General features: G+C 35.3%; 1 pseudogene; it reads left to right on the forward strand.

Moving 5' to 3' along the window:
- The first annotated feature begins 896 nt into the window (after positions 1-896).
- On the forward strand, positions 897-11,966 carry LOC131153744 (uncharacterized; annotated as a pseudogene).
- Positions 11,967-18,092: the final 6,126 nt, after the last annotated feature.

Genomic DNA, 18,092 nt, shown 5'->3' on the forward strand with positions numbered 1-18,092 from the left:
TAGAGATTCCAATCCATATTGGTGGTTTACATATATTTAGGGTCTAAATTCTTCCTCGTCATGGAACTTTTTTTTTTTTTTCAAAGAGTGACTGTTTCAGTTTATACAGACCATCATATAAAATACCACATCTAGTTAGGAAGTTAGCTTCATAATCCTTTCAGAGCTAAGCTAACTGACCCAACACCACTTTTTTTTTTTCCCGTAGACCTAAAAATTTGAAGAATTGTGAGGATGTTAAAAAATGTGTTAACATGCCATCAAGTAAAATAATTGTATCATGAGTGAACTACAAATGAGACAGTACCACCTTCTCTCTGCTCACCTTGATCCCCCTCACAACTCCCTATCAGCAGCCCTTTCTATCATTTCGCTCAAAACATCCTCCATAAGAAGCAAATAAAAATGGGGAAAGAGAATCTTCTTGCTTAAACCCCCAGGAAGATCTATAACTACTATTGTACCCATTAATAATCACAAAAAAATAAGCATTAGCCATTAGATAAACAGCCCCCTATCCAATTTCTCCACGTAACACCTGACCCCTTCCTCAAAGGCACTCTATCCAGGAACTCCCAACTAGCTCAATCACACGCCTTCTCAAAATCAGAAAATCTAATTTGAACACAATGCCCTTTTTCTTTGTACGACAAACTTCCTACCAGTTCAATGTCTACTAAAAATAGCATACACAATCTGCCTCTCTCCCACAAAAAACACTTTGTGCAAAAGAAATAGTATTACTAAGGAGGAGGTTAGACTTCACATTCAAAGTCCAGTACTCCAAACTTCAAATTGTGTTGATCGAATTGTGGTACATGTCCAGAATATTAATAGTTTGGAGCTAGAAGTGTTTGAAAAATGGGGAGGTAAGATGCAAAAACCCAGGAGCAACTATGGGGGAGATTGATGATATCTTGTGTCTGAATTTTGGTAGATTTGACTGTGGTGGGAGGTTGCTATTGAATGAGATTCTCCTATTAAGAAGGAGGTTGGGTGCATCAATGTGGAAAGGGAAGAAAAGGAGGTTAAGAAATTAGGAGATATATTGGATGAGAAAGTGATGATTTGAGTTTTGACTGAGGTGGAGGTTTATTGTTGGATGAGATTTGGAAACAATATAGGAATAATTGGGAGTTGTATCATAAATCTCGAAAGTAATATGAACTTTGCAATTTTATAACTTTCTCTTGGCTTGATTTACTTAATGAATTTAAGTTAGTATTTTGAATGACTAAAAAATAGTTTAAAAAGTATATTTATTTTTTACATTGCATTTATAATTATGTAGTTTTTCCCTTATTTTTAAAGTATATGTAATTTATTTATGTATTTTTATCTAAAAATTGAAATTCTGAAAAGGATTACACCTTAATGCCATAAGGCTTATGCCTTGCCTACTTATCACGGGCTCCTTATGTAAAAATTAATTATTGTCATTTCATGAGTGCATCGAAACTTAGACCCATTCAAGAATGGTTACTATACATTCATATCTCATCGTACATGTGGGACAAATCAATTGTTAAAATTCAATTGATTATTAGTCATATTATGTAGACTAATAATTAATTGAACATGTTGATTATTTATTTCATTTACAATTAGTGATGTTTGTATTTCAATCATTATTGAATTGTCTAATGTGGACAGTTTAGGAAGTTGTATTTACATTCTTGTCATCGTTCGTGCTTTCGTCATTGTCATTATATATTTCGATTGCGTCTCTACTTATGTTCTCTGGGTGCATAGTGGGGTGTGGTGACAATTTGTTAGTGATGGAAAACTAGCAGTTGATGTGCACTTCTCCCATCTCGTGTACTTGGAGAGCCATGGGGAGATGCTGCAGAAATTTATAATGACTACGACGAAGGAATTTGAGCGATTGATCGCAATGTAATTGCAACATTCTTGAATGAGATATGATTCGTACCCTTTAGACGGAAGGTGGTTGATTATAGGATTCACAATGCATGCGTCATAAACATTCTGACAATGTAATCAACACCATTTACTTGAACATATTATAGAGAATTAATGAACATGGATAAGAGTTGGATGAACGCTCGGGGTAGGTTTTTGTCAGAATATGTGAAAGGAATATAGGATTTCGTAGAGTTTGCGCGTCCTTGTGCTGACAGTGCTAGTAGAATAAGGTGTCTTTACAAGAAATGCCAAAACATAACATTCAATGTTATGTTTGGCTACCATGGAATGTTCAATGTCTATTTTTTTTCATACAAACAAGTTTGGGTGAAGGCATGGGAAAGGTTGATTAATTAAATTATTGAAAAGGTAAATCGGGTGCAAAAAACATTGAAGTCATCTATTTGTATTTACTTGAGATTTATGTTGTCTTCCCTCATAATTTAAGGTGTTTCTATTACACATTGAATTAGTTGCCCCATTGTCAATTTTTTTTTGGTTGCCTTGCATGGATATGTTAATAGGAGCTGATTATCTAGATATTACAGCTCTCTCTCTGCTCCACCAAGCTACCATTCACGCCTATCCATACACACTGAACATGAGAGAGATAGAGAGGCCTAGAGGGGGGGCGTGGTGGGGGAGTGTATAATTGGCAAATTGGGTTTGCTTTTGTGCTACCCTTTTGCGTTTGGAGTTGGAGCTCTAGCCGTGGAGGCGTTTTGTTCCATCACCATCACCGATTCGCAGACGCGGTTTGAAGCGTGGCCTTCGCTGTAGCGCCGCAGCGGTGGAGGTGTACCGACAGTTTGGTCAATTAAGGAGACTTCACAATAGCGGGCCCACTTCACCATCTATTTGTACCACAACTGTTTTTATTATATTTCCATTTGTTCTAGTTCATTTCCATGACATGGTTCGCTTTACTCTGTAGACTCTGTACCATGGTGTCCATGGTGGCGCCCTCACTGTGCCTTGTCAATGCCATGCTGATTCAATTAAAAAAAAAAAAAACTCGTACAACATATGATCTTTAAGCACACATGGACTGAGCAATCCAATAAGAAAATGAGAAGCATGCATATGCTTGATAGTAAACAACCAATTGATGAATACATAAGACAAATCGCTTTAAAAACACCACTGCTACATCAGATGATCCTCTAAGTGTTTCCAGAATACATGAAGCAAATAAATTCAGTCATTGCCAAGAAGGTGATCACCAATTTTTATAAATAAATAAACAAAGGATTCTCATTTTGGACAACTAAAGAGTTTGTTATCATCCAAATATACTTGTCTTTTTTTGTTGAGTTGAAGAGTCAGCAAAATATCAATATACCATTTTAAAAATGATATTTTGAGACGAGCAGTTTTTGTTTTGTCTTTCTCATGGTCAATAATTAAAATTATCTTTTTTGCATTCTTTGCGCCATGTAGTACAATAACATTGTAGCGTGGTAGGATGAGGTATACAATGATAAATCAACCTCAGTATTTCTGGCAGCCAATAACCATATTCAATTTCTTCATGGATCACTCATTACAATCTAATATTGAGTATAGAAAATAGTGCTACTGTTTGTCCTTTCGGTACTGTAGGTGTTAACCAGAGAAATGCATAATTGTTGGATGTAGAGAAACTCTATAGGTCTTATTATAACTTTTGCTTCCTAGGAGCTTAGGATTGTCTTGCAGTCAAAAGAACATTGAAGTCTATTTATAGCGTATCAGTTTGCCTTTGAACATTCGATTTTCTGTCTTCTGGTGGATGCTGCGACCATATTTCACAGTCCTCGTATGTTCTTGTGCAGATTTCAGCATGCATTGAATTAGTTAAATTTATAGTTCGAATGAAATCCGTTCGTATTTGGTCAAATGATTGAAGTACGTGTAGAAGAACACAACAAAAATAAACTAGAAACAACAAGACCAACTGAGTTATCGAATTACTTGAGAAGAGCAACTAGAGAGTGGCATATACAAGGGTTCTAGAAATGTGATGGCATTGTGGTTGTGGACCAACTCTTGTTTATCATGTTTTGCCAGCCATCGTGTTTAGAATCTTTAGATGAAGGAGAGAGTTCATACTAGTGGCTGTAAGTCTTTAACTTTTGGGTAAATTGAGGTCCATTGATAATTGTTCATTAGTAGTTTATATTTTTAGTTTTTTAGCATGTGTCATCTAGGTGACTAGGTTTGGGGTACTTGATGTGGATTAAAATTTTTACAAATTATAATTTGTAGTATACAATCGTATTTACTTTAGTGGAATATATGAATATTTTTTATGGAAAATAAAAGTCGTCTTCACCAAGTAAACATACCATTAATTTTTGGTTATGTTATATGATTTTTTTCCCTATATATAATTTTAATAATTTTTTTCAACGACAAGAATATTTATGTGTAGAACTGCAAATGAACTAAGTCGCTCACAAGCCACTTGGGTTCGTTTATTATCTAAATGAATAAGTCCCAAGTCAAATTTTACTCAATTTGACTTTTTTTTATGATAATTGACAAGAGAATGAGCGAATCAAGTTGTTTTTCTTCTTATCGAGTCTCTTAATTTTAAATCCTTTTTTCTGTGTGGGTGGTTATGTTAGGAATATACGAACAAATTCCCGAAACCTGTGAGAAACAAAATGAGAAAGAATAACGCCAAAGAAAAATTCAATCACACGCACAAGACAATATTTACGTGGTTCAACAATTTTGCCTACGTCCACGGAGTTGCAGGGATTTCAATATTATCAGGAAGAAAGCACAGAGAGTGTGGCGATACAATTCTCTCACTCTCGCTCTCTCTCGCGGATACAACCACTCAAACCCTAATCACCCGAAAGCACCCTTTTTATATGTTGCGCCTAGGGTTCCGTTCCTAATGGACTAAGCCTTAGGATAGAAATCTCTAATTAAACAGAGGTCAGGTCGTCATCTAAATTAAGACACAACTAGGCTCCACGAAAGCCCAACAAATCTCCCACTTGGAGACTAGTTCAATCACCAATATCAACTGCAATCCTCCTGAAAAACAATCCCTCATCCTTGCAACTCAACCTCCTCTCCTTAAGCTAGAAGACCAACTGAAGCTGCACACAGCTTCAGTTTCTCAATAGTAACACCCTTAGTCAACATGTCTGCTGGGTTCTTAGATCCACATATCTTTTCAAGTATTACTAGCTTATCTTCAACAAGGTAACGGATAAAGTGGTATTTTGTTTGTATGTGTTTCGACTTTGAATGAAAAGCCAAATTTTTGGCAAGAAAAATTGCACTCTGACTGTCACTGTGTAGAATGCCCGTCTTCTGCTTCTTACCCAGTTCCTCTAAGAAACCATGTAGCCAAATCATCTCCTTTCCAGCTTCAATTGCTGCAACATACTCAGCTTCTGTAGTAGACAAAGTAATAATCTTTTGCAAATTAGAAGCCCAAGATATAGCTGTACCACCCAAAGTAAATACAAATCCAGTAGTACTCTTTTTACTATCATTATCACCAGCAAAATCAGCGTCTACATAACCCTGCAGTTTCAAACTTGCACCAGTGAAGCAAAGACATGTGTCATATGAACTCCTCAAATATCTCAAAATCCACTTTACTGCCTCCCAATGCTGCTTTCCTGGCCTACTCATGAATCTGCTCACGAATCCCACTGCATGTGCAATGTCTGGCCTTGTACACACCATAGCATACATCAAGCTGCCAATAGCTGAAGCATAGGGCACCTTGCTCATATGGTCCCTTTCTTCTTCTGTCTTCGGTGACTGTTCCTTGCTTAGTTTGAAATGACTCCCTAAGGGTGTGCTCACTGGTTTAGATTCATTCATGTTGAATCTGCTGAGAATTTTCTTCACATACTCTGATTGTGAAAGCTTCAATGTACCAGTAGCCTTGTCTCTAATAATTCTCATTCCAAGGATTTGCTTTGCAGCTCCCAAATCCTTCATTGGAAACTGTTCTGACAATTGCTTCTTCAGATTATTAATCTCCTCAATGCTAGACCCTGCAATAAGCATATCATCTACATATAGCATTAAAATGATATAAGAATTGTCAAAGAACTTAACATAACAACAGTGATCAGCTTCACATCTCTTGAACTCAATTTTATGCATAAAGCTATCAAACTTCTTATACCACTGTCTTGGAGCTTGTTTTAGACCATACAAGCTCTTTTTCAGTTTGCAGACTAAATTCTCTTGTCCCTGGACAATGAACCCTTCTGGCTGAATCATGTAGATGTCTTCCTCCAAGTCACCGTGAAGGAATGCCGTTTTCACATCTAACTGCTCAAGATGTAGATTTTCTGCAGCCACCATTCCCAGTACCAGTCTAATTGTTGATATCTTCACAACTGGAGAAAATATTTCTGTAAAGTCAATGCCTTCCTTTTGCTGAAACCCTTTGACAACTAATCTGGCTTTGTAGCGCTTGCTACCATCATGTTCGTTCTTTATTTTGTATACCCACTTGTTATGCAGAGCCTTCTTCCCTACTGGCAATTCAGTTAGTTCCCATGTCTGATTCCCCAACAAGGAGTCCATCTCATCCTTCATGGCTAACTCCCACTTGCTTGAACTCTTGTCCTCCAAGGCTTCATCATAACACTCTGGCTCACCACCATCAGTTAGCAGAAGATAATTTAAAACAGGTGAATAACGCTGTGGAGGTCTAGTGGCCTTGGAAGATCTACGGACCGCAGCTACAGGTGTAATTTGAATTTCCTGCAATTCTACATTCTCCCTATTATCTTCACCCCTTTCCTGGACAGTATTTTCAGTCAACTCATCTAAGTTAATAAACTCAGAATTTTTCTGATCTATCGCTGTGACATCTGACACTACAGTTGACCTATCCTTGTACATAACCTGTTCGTTAAATATCACATTTCTACTTCTGATGATTTTCCTATTTTGTTCATCCCAAAACCGATAGCCAAATTTCTTATCACCATAGCCAATGAAATAGCATATTTTGGACTTTGCATCAAGTTTACTACGAGCATCAGAATCAACATAAACATAAGAAACACAACAAAAAACTTTTAAGTAAGAAAAATTTACCTCTTTATCGCTCCAAACCTCTTCAGGAAGTCTAAACTCCATGAGAACTGAAGGTCCTCGGTTTATCAGATAAGCTGCAGTACTGACAGCATCAGCCCAAAAAATTTTTGGTAATCCAGCATGTAGCCTCATACTCCTGGCACTCTCGTTGAGAGTTCTGTTCATGCGCTCAGCCACACCATTCTGCTGTGGTGTCGCAGGAATGGTCTTTTCCATTTTGATTCCATGTGCAGCACAATACTCTCTGAACCCTCCATTTATGTACTCTCCTCCGTTGTCCGACCTCAAACACTTTACTTTCAAACCTGTCTCAGTCTCAACCATAGCCTTCCACTTCTTAAAAGTTTCAAATACATCATATTTATTTCTCAGAAAATAAACCCATACCTTTCTGGTTGAGTCATTAATGAAAGTAACGTAGTACCTTGAACCCCCAAGGGATGCAACAAGAGAAGGACCCCATAAATCTGTGTGCACTAACTCCAATTTTTCAGCCTTCGGTGTTCTGCCACTTTTCAAGAAACTCACCCTTTTCTGCTTTCCTAAGATGCAGCTTTCACACAATTCAAAATCAATAGACTTCAATTCCGGCAGTTTCCCTCTTGACAGCAGCATCTTCATCCCCTTCTCACTCATGTGACCAAGTCTGCGGTGCCATAAGCTTGTATCAGTATTTGCTTCAGCAACTGCAATTGTATCTCTTGGACTTGACGTCATGTATAAAGTACCAGATTTCTTTCCACGAGCCAATACTCTGGCTCCCTTTGTAACCTTCCAAGTGCCACCAGCAAACAACATCGCATGCCCTTCATCATCAAGCTGTCCGATAGAAATCAAATTCCTTCTCAGGTCAGGAATATGTCGTACCTTCTCTAGTAACCAAACAGACCCATTTGGCAGTGACATCCGGACGTTTCCCATACCCACAACATCCAAGGCTGTACCATCAGCCAAATATACCTTACCAAAATCTCCTGCTACATAATTCTGTATGATTTCATGGTGTGAAGTAGTATGAAATGAAGCTCCTGAGTCCAAAACCCAATCATCAAGTGGACTGTCTACTGCAAGAAGTAGTGCATCCTGTACCTCTTCTGTTACAGCATTAGCGGAATCATCCTCACTCTTCTTCTTAAGACTTTTGCATTGTCTCCTAAAGTGACCTGTTTTCCCGCAGTTCCAGCATTGTCCCTTTTGGCCAGGTTTGGACTTACTTCTGTTTCGATTATAGTTTCTGGATTTTGATCTACCCCGATCTGAATTTTGGTCATTACCTCTGCCTCTGGTCTCAAGATTTAGGGCAGAGCCGGATCCTGAGGTTTCGCCTGCATCTCTTCTGCGAATCTCCTCAGCCAGAATTAAATCCCGTATATCATTATACTTCAGTTTTTCCTTTCTAGTAGAATTGCTTGCTGCCATCCTCATTGCCTCCCAACTATTTGGCAACGAAGCCAAAACGATCAGTGCATGTATTTCATCGTCAAAATCAATTTCTACCGACGATAATTGATTTGTGATAGTATTGAACTCATTCAGATGTTGTGCTATAGATGCGTTTTCTGTCATCTTTAAATTAAATAATTTCTTCATCAGATGTCCCTTGTTATTTGCTGATGGTTTTTCATACATACCAGATAGAGCCTTCATCAAATCTGCTGTAGTTTTCTCCTTCACGACGTTGTGTGCAACAGACCTAGACAGAGTTAATCTTATAACTCCCAGTACCTGTTTGTCAAGGAGTGTCCATTCCTCGTCCTTCATAGTAGCAGGTTTTTCTCCTAGAAGCGGTAGATGTAACTTCTTCCCATAGAGATAATCCTCGATCTGCATCCTCCAGAATCCAAAGTTTGTGCCGTCAAACTTTTCTATTCCAGACGCCCTTCCTACTTCCTCTGCCATTACTCCCACTCGAACCTAACCCTAGGCTCTAATACCAGTTGTTAGGAATATACGAACAAATTCCTGAAACCTGTGAGAAACAAATAGAGAAAGAATAACACCAAAGAAAAATTCAATCACACGCACAAGACAATATTTACGTGGTTCGGAAATTTTGCCTATGTCCACAGAGTTGCAGGGATTTCAATATTATCAGGAAGAAAGCACAGAGAGTGTGGCGATACAATTCTCTCGCTCTCGCTCTCTCTCGCGGATACAACCACTCAAACCCTAATTAAACAGAGGTCAGGTCGTCATCCAAATTAAGACACAACTAGGCTCTACAAAAGCCCAACAGGTTAAACAAAACGTGGGAATTAGCTGCATGTAATATTAGATCGAGCTTGTCTTATATAGGAAAATTATATATTAAGTCATAAAGTTCGAACTTCAGTTGAATAGATGATTTAACTTTTGGACTGCATGTTTGGATTAATATATCTTATGAACTGCATGCTGATAGTGGACATTAGGACTGCATGCTTGATTGGAACGCCACCTGTATGGCTGATGCAGTGATGTGTATTGCCCGTTGGTAGATACTTTTAGGTTATTGCATGTTTTAATCTAAATGACATCTGTATGATGCAAAAATATTATGAATTCCATGCTTTTGTGACTTGCAAGTTTGGGAAATGTTCTATTTATAGATGGCATACTGCTGAAAATTTGTTGAAAATTTTAGGGAAAGGAAATAAAAATTCAAAAGAGACCAATTTTGAACTATGTGATATAATTTTTCTTTGATTTCTTGCTTGCTTGGTGGTTATGCCAATTTTGGTTGGAGTCCGTTATTTATGTTTGAATGTTTAAATTTAATTTATGTGCAACCAAAAATTAAATGTTAATTGCCAAAAAAGGAGATTAAAAGTAATATAGGGTCCATCAAAATGGATGGAACACTAGAGTAAGTGGCATTGTTTCTCATGCAAGTCTGTAAAAATTTGTTTCCCATTTTGCTTGTTTGTTCCTTCCTCCCACTCATTTGTTTCCCATTTTGCATTGTTTCCAAAAGTTTGATTTTGGAAGGATGCTTGGCCTGGTTACAGTCGTTGGAGTAGATGATGCTTCATCTTCTTAAGATTTCCACTCTTCACAACGCACGTATCATTTCTTTCTTTTCTTTGGAGAGGAGCTCTCTTTCTTGGGATTTTCATTTTATAGTGAATCTCATACCAACGGTGTCTACTCTATGAAATATGTTGTTTATGGGATAATCCACTATATTTTGATATATGTGTTTTATGGGATGCATGAACACGTTACATTATTTAATGGTTATTATATGAAGCTCCCGTGCACTCGCAAAATTCATTACTAGTTGGATTATTGTGAACTGTTTATTGTAAACACCTAGGTTTGGAGTATATCTCTATGGAAAATGTCATATTTACACAAGAAATGCTGCCCAAATTTTTCAAAAAGCGTATACTAATTTTTTTAATTTTCTGAATTTGTAGGGTTTGCAACTGTGACAACGTCAAGATGATGTCATGCACTACGGATACAGCTTTTCACTTTCTTTGTTATCTGAACAGATGAAATGTATTTGAATTTGAATTTGTATAATGTATTTGTATTTAAATTTGAATTTGTATAATATATTTGTTTTGAATTTGAATTTGTATAATATATTTGTATTTAAATTTGAATTAGAATTTTGAATAATTTATAAATTTTATTGCAATTATGGTTTAATGTTATGTATAAAAAAATGTAATTTAATTACAGATTTTTACAGGAATTAATAATTGAAAAAAAAATTAAATTCACTACTAATTGTCCAATTTAGGTATTAGTAACGGTTTTAAAATCGTCACTAATAGCCTTTTAAAAAGTTTTAGTGAAGATTCTCAAACCATCACTAATACTATGGCTTTAGTGACGATTTTAAAACCGTCACAAAATCCATAAGTGACGGTTCTGCAGAGCAATAGTGACGATTCTAAAATCGTCACTAATAATTGAGCAATAGTGATGGTTATAAAACCGTCACTAATAATAAAACATCAGTGACGGTTGTAATAACCGTCACTAATAATAGATCATTAGTGATGATTTTACAACCGTCACTAATAATAGAGCAATAGTGACGGTTTTAAAATCGTCACTAATAAGGGAGCAGTAGTGACAATTTTAAAACCGTCACTAATACTATGGCTTTAGTGACGATTTTTGGTCGATCCGGTGTAGAATCTATAGTGACGAGCTTAGGTTTTTAGTGACGGTTTTAATCCGTCACTAATACTCTATTATTAGTGACAGTTTGAAGAATTCGTCACTAATAAGTATTAGTAATGGTAGGTATAACGACTAATTGAAAACCGTCACTAATAACCTTATTTTTTGTAGTGCTAATTAAATAAGTACCTTGATTAAGAAAAAGATATTTGAGAGCGAAAGCCTATATGCTACATGCTTACATGCCTATATGATATGCTGTATGCTTCATATGTATGACTTGACTTGACTTGGCTTATGTTGATAATTTATGGCTCACTATGTTGAAAATTTGAGCATGAGACTATTAGGCAAAAGCATGAATTTTGATATGAGATTAATTCTTGACCAAGCATGCTATTGATGAATCACATGGATAAACTTATTGCTCTTTATATTGATATCTATGAGCTATGAAAGATATAATAGTTATATTGGTATCCATGAGCTATGTATGATGTGATAATGATTTTTGTATCTATAAAGTACTTTGGTATCCATGAATATTTTAATTGATATCAAAATTTTAAAGCTCACTTGGTATCACAATCTAAAAGATAAATTGGTTTTTGAGCATGTCAAGTATGATTATATGAAGCGAGGAGGCAGTAGGCGTCCAGATTGATGCACCTCCCAAGGATGGAGAAGCTAACGAGGCACTTCTTGATTGCATGTGCTCGGTTATAGGGGTAAAAAGAAGGCAGGTATCTTTAACTTCTGGTTCTAAATCTAGGGACAAGGTTGTGACTCTGGAGTAAGTAACGTTGCAATGCGTTTTTGATGCTTTGGACAAGGCTTCGAAGTCCCACTGATGAAGGATTAAAGGATTATGTGTAGTGATGCCCAGCTATTAGAGGAAGTCTTTGTGTTCCTCTCGACGTATGCCAAGATACAATGATATCGAAGACTATTCCTTCATTGTTCCACCGTTAGTTATCCCATATTGATGCTTGGATACTTTAACAGTAGTGTCATTTCTCATAAATCTGCAAAAAGCAGTTGCTTCTTGTCTTAATAAGCTTATGTGTATAATTATATGATTTCTCATCAAAAGAATAAATGAATGGTTTCCCATTTCATAAAAAAAAAAAGTATGATTATATGAGCATGGTATGACATTGATGATATTGACATGATATTGATATTTGATACATGATGTGAATTAATGTTTTGAAACATAAGATGATAAAAGCAAAATTGGTAACAAAGTTGAATGTATTAAATTCAATGGGAGTGTTATGATTTATTGCTTATATTATGATCGTTTCCCTATTAATCAATTGGTATCATGAATTAATAAAATTTTTAATTGATATCATACATTAAATTTTAAATTGGTATCATAAAATCAACAATTGGTATCTTGAATATTGTCAAAGGGAAAAAGCTATTAGTAAAGATATGCTATTAAAACATACTACACATGCTATATTGAAAAATAATAAATTGAGTGTGTACATATGTTTGATATGCGTGTTTAACAATATGCTCAGAATATGATTTTATTTGAACTTAATAATTTTTTTCTCTTTTTGATTGATGTCAAAAGAGGGAGAAGTTTTAAGCAAAAATTGAGCATGGTTTTACAAAAATTGAGCATGAACAAAAGAAGGAGAAGTTCTTGAACTTGATTGATAAACTTGAACTTAAATAAAGTGATGAGCATGATTGTAAAAGAGTTTTTAAAATTGATATTGATCTTGCAAATATTGTTAAGATGATGCTTATTAAAAGGGGGAGTCTTTTTAAGGCTCACTCCAATTTTTGTTTTTTATTTGTCATCATAAAAAAATGGGAGATTGTTGGCCTTACAAGACTTAATATCCTATTTTGATGCTAACAAACAAGTAGAACTTAATATGCTTTGTTTAAGTGATGTATTTTCGGGACTCAATGATGAATGTAAGGTTAAAGAATTCATGAAAGCTTATATTTCAAAGAAGGATGATTAATATGAAACTTAAAGCATGAATTCAAAAATGGATTCAAGATAAAACTTGAAGATCATGAGAGCATGACAATTAAAGAAAACTTGATTAAAGCTCAAAGAAAGATGAAACAAGTATAAAAGCCTCAAGAAATTCAAGAATTAAAAATTCGAAATAGTCTAGGAAAATTTCATGTAAGTACTTCAAAGAATTTCAATATGAAAGCATGAACCTCTTAAGCTAATTTATTGGACCTAGATACCTTTTAACATACTTGAAAAATATTTTTATAAGGTCAAAAATTGTTTCAAAAAGGTTAGAATCATTTTTGGAATGAAAAGCATCAAAAAGAGGATTTCTCAATTGCTGCCAATTTTTCTACATCAGCATTGATATACATTGTTATCCATCAAACAGTCTTTGTTTTAAAATGTATTCAACATAAAAGTTTTAGGATTTTATCTTAGCTTTCATTTGACACCAAGAACATCAAATTTGGAGTTACACAGAAAAAGTTATGATAAAAATACTAAAGGGTGCTCGAAACTGACAGCATGACAGACGACTTTCAAGTACTTGACAAACGACTGTCTGTGCATTCTGAGACGCTTGTCCATGTTCAGATAGGTGACTGCCACCTTGCTGTCCCTTTAATGGTCAAATTTTTTAAATGAGGAGGATCAAGTTACATCCCTTTTCAAGTCTATAAATAAGCCTTAAAGATCATTGAATCAATGAACCAAGAATTAAATTCAACATCTCTCTCAATTGCTCTCAAATTCTCAAGGCCCTCTCTTACTTTCATCTTGTCTATGAAGTTTGATGAGGTTTTGCTGATTCTCACTCACCAATCTTGTGCTACAAATTCTAAATCTTTCAATCATTGAAAGAACTAATCGGTGATATACTTCCTTGAGTTTCAAGTTAAATTCCATATTGTTATTTAATTTGAAGTATATTATAGTGCTGAATTGTTGTACTTATCAGCTCTTTGTGTGAGCATTCTCTGTGCATCTATTTGATTTATATCTTGTAGATATTGACGGTTCAAGGTTATTTGGATCATTGGCTAAGCAAAGGGATATTACTTAGAGAGGCAGACTCTAGCATAATTGAAAGAGTGACCAAACGAGGGTATATCATTTGGAGAGGCGGACTCTAGCTTTCTGAAGGAGTGTGTAAATGGTATTGCTCCCCGCCCAGCAAAGGAATTGTAAACGGTAAGGTTCAATTTTGATTCGGGATTGTGGAAACCGGAAGGGAGTACATTGGTTGATCAAACTTTTGCGGAAACCTCAAAAGGAAGTACGTTGGTTGGTTAACACCCAAAGAAAATTAACCAAGAGATTATTTAAATTCTGAGTTGTTTGGGATTTGAGTTTTGGATTGCATTGAAGAAACCATTTCATATATATAGGGCTTGATTCAAATTTATATACCTAGGGCTGACAACAAAAGCTAAAAGTTGAAACTAATATATTAATTAAATTGTGGTTGAATGGTTTAAAATTTGATATTGATTGGATTGTGTTTATATTCCAAAGAGTGCTGAATCTTTCATTAATCAAATAGTGCTGCAGTTAACTTATACTTGAAAAATCATTTGGTTGTTTGGTTTAAACATTGTGCTTGATTGGTTTAGTTGAATGATTGATTACTTGTTTGGCTAAGCAAAGTGTTGTTGATTGGATAAAAGAATCTAAGTTCTTTTGTGATTAAAGAGTTAAACAAACAAGTCAAGAATTGATAAAAAGAAATAAAATAAGTTTAAGAAATCTCAAAAGGAATTAAAAGAAAGTTTTAAAATCTAATTCACCCCCCTCCCCTTTTGGGTCTACACCTTGCTTTTCACTTCTCATCTTTCTCCAAAATTTCGAATCATCTTGATCGGAGCTCGAACTGAGAAATTATGCATGAATTACGAACTGGGGCCGTTTTTAACTTCTGATAATTTTCCTGCGATAAAAAAATGCCAAAAAATCATAAAATACTCAATAAAATCCAAATATTACAAATAGGATACCGTATTAAAATATTGAGAGTAATTAGGTATTTAATAAAAAATATAAACCCCAATGCATGAATTAAACCACCTAATTACGCAGTTTAAGCACGTAATCAAGAAGTATCATGGTGGTTTGTTGGCTTGTGTTGATGTGTTGATTTTTTTTGTGGTGATTTGTTAGTTTTTGTTTGATGTATTTGTCTTTCTAGTAAATTACGCACAAATTTGTAATGTTGGTCAAACATGTTCTCAATGAAAATGTTCAGATTTGTTACTTAATTTGTTTTGATAAAAGTTTAGTTCATTTGTTGTTTTGTCTTAACATAACATGAACTTTCTAGTTTGAATAAATTGTATAGCGCCAATGAAATATCAATTTGAATGAATTATTTATGCCTCATATGCATATAGTAAGGGGAAGCAAAATTATATCTTATTCAACCACATGCATAAATTAAGGGGGAGCCTTCAATTATATCCTATAAGAACACCAATGGTTTGCCATCATAAAAAAGGGAGATATTGTTAGCCTTAGTAGCTACATAATCCGAATTAACATATTTTGATGATAACAACGCATTAGTGATTCAAAAATTAAACTATTCTTTGCATATCAAGTTAGCAAAGATCTAGTGAACATTCAAGAAGCAAAGATCAAAGTAGACACTCACTCAGAAGAATTCAAGAACAAACAACTAAAGCAAATGTAAAGCCATAATGTAAATGGGAAATGTTTGAGGTAGGAATTGATTGTAACTCCTGTAGTTCTGATTCGCGCAAGTCTATTTAGTAAGAGTTGAGCAATTGCACGATCATGCTAGTATAGAGGATATCACCAAACTCTTAGAACAAAACTTAATGAGTTTTCTTATGTATTTTGTTAGCTTTGGTGTATTCCCAAGAGGGGGGGGGGGGGAATTGGGTATTTAAAAAATTATTGCCTAGGTCAATTGGTTTAACAACAGTATTACACAACCTAGGGTCTTTCTATATACATATAAACCCAAATGCGCAAATAATGTGCAGAAATTAAATCATGCGCTATACATACACGTGTAGGAAAATAAAGTGCTGAGAATTTAAAGTAGATGCACGATATGTTATCGGGATTTGGCTAACTGTGCCTACGTCCCCACCTCTAACTTGCAAGATCGAGGATTCCATTAATGGCTCACTTAACGGGTGAAGCGGCACTGATTACAATCAGGTCAATTCAATGGGCTGACCTCAACCAATATGCCTTACTAGGATGGTGCACCTAACTTTCTTAACCGAGTCTAAGTCAGTCTGGGACTATTCAATAGGGCTAGTCTCCCTTTTCAGGCCTGTGCTTAAAATATAACAAATGTGTAATACAATTTTTGAGTAAACGGAAATATGCTTCTCACACTAAGCATATATGTACTACAATATGCGCAAGTAATAATCAATCCACACCAAACATGTAAGAACTGTAAGGTCAGTGGTGTATATATGCAATCAACACTCAATATAATGATTATACTCAGTAAAAAACAAGAGTGTTCAAGCAATCGTATTCAAACGAACTCAAAAATACTTTCTTAAATTGTATCAAGCACAAGAGTTGTTTGAAAATAAGCTTTGAAAAATATTTTGCACACAAAAAATAATTACTTAAGGAATCTTTCAATGACAATGCAAAGATCCTCAAGTTAAAGAGTTTTCCGAGCACAAGATTTATCAAGTTAAATCTGTGGGAAGAACTCTAGTCAAACTCTTAACAAAAATCAAACAATACAAATATCAATGAGAGTATAGGGTTATTTAGAATGAAGCACTAATATTTTAAACACTCTCTTTGGGCTTGGATGATCAAAGAGAATGAAGTAGATGAGTATTTGGGATAGTATTTGACAACATAGGCTTTTTAAATTTGAGAGGATTTTTCGTTAATGATCTTACTAATCTCTTGCTAATTATTCCAAATGAGGAAGTATATATAGACTTCCCCTTAATTATGACCATCCAGGACACATGGGAAATTATTATAAATGATTTAATATATTTTAAGAAAATTAAAACCGTTTAAATATTTTAACCACGGTAAAAATGATGGGGCAACCCGAGAGCACTAGTCGACCAAAGGAAGGTTCGGTTGACCGAGCTGTGCAAGTTTGGTTGACCGGACATATATTGAACTAGGAGTTCAATCGATCAGACATGGTGTCACAAAGGCAATTTTCCTTTTTAGCACAATTCGATCAATCGGGAGCTTTTGAACTAAGAAGTTTGGTCGACCGAATAGTTGAGTTCTCACACATGGGAACTCAATCGACTAGGGCGTTGACATGCAATTTGGGCTTGGTCGACCGGGTGGTCAAAGTGTTGACTCAGATGGAGTTCGATCGACTGGGAGGAATATACTGGCCATGGCTCGGTCGACTAAGCTATGGTCAAATTGTTGACCCAGTCCCGGTTCAATCGATCGGGAGGTTTTTGTACTTTTAAGTACAGTCGACCGAACAAGCAACTTAAGTGCATTTGGGTTATTTTTAATTATGTAATCACCAATTCCATTTAACCATATATATATATAAATATATTTGTGCATGTATGAGTGTCCTAGGGTCATTCTAGGTCTTCTTTAAGACACCGAAAAAATCTGGCGTCGGTCAACCGAATCCCTAAGGTCTTTCTAAGGTCATGATTTTGTGTAGGGACCTAGAGTCGTTCTAAGGTCTTTGAGCTTTATAGTTTTTACATGCATGATATGTATTAAATATTATAGACCTTTCCTACTTAAATATTATAGACTTGAATTAAATAATAATGACATACAATAAAAATGATCTTCAGGGTCTTCAAGCTTTACTTCATGTGTCATTAGTGTATCTGCTAATATAAACCTGCACATGAACTAGATAGCCATTAAATACTTGAGTATTTGTCATTATCAAAACCGGGATATGACCCATAGGGTCAACATATTTCAAAAAGAATATTCTATCATCAAATGTATTTTATTAAGGGACAAGTTTTAAACT

The sequence above is a fragment of the Malania oleifera genome, chromosome 4 (genome assembly GCF_029873635.1).
Source record: "Malania oleifera isolate guangnan ecotype guangnan chromosome 4, ASM2987363v1, whole genome shotgun sequence".
NCBI classification, from domain to species: Eukaryota; Viridiplantae; Streptophyta; class Magnoliopsida; order Santalales; family Ximeniaceae; genus Malania; species Malania oleifera.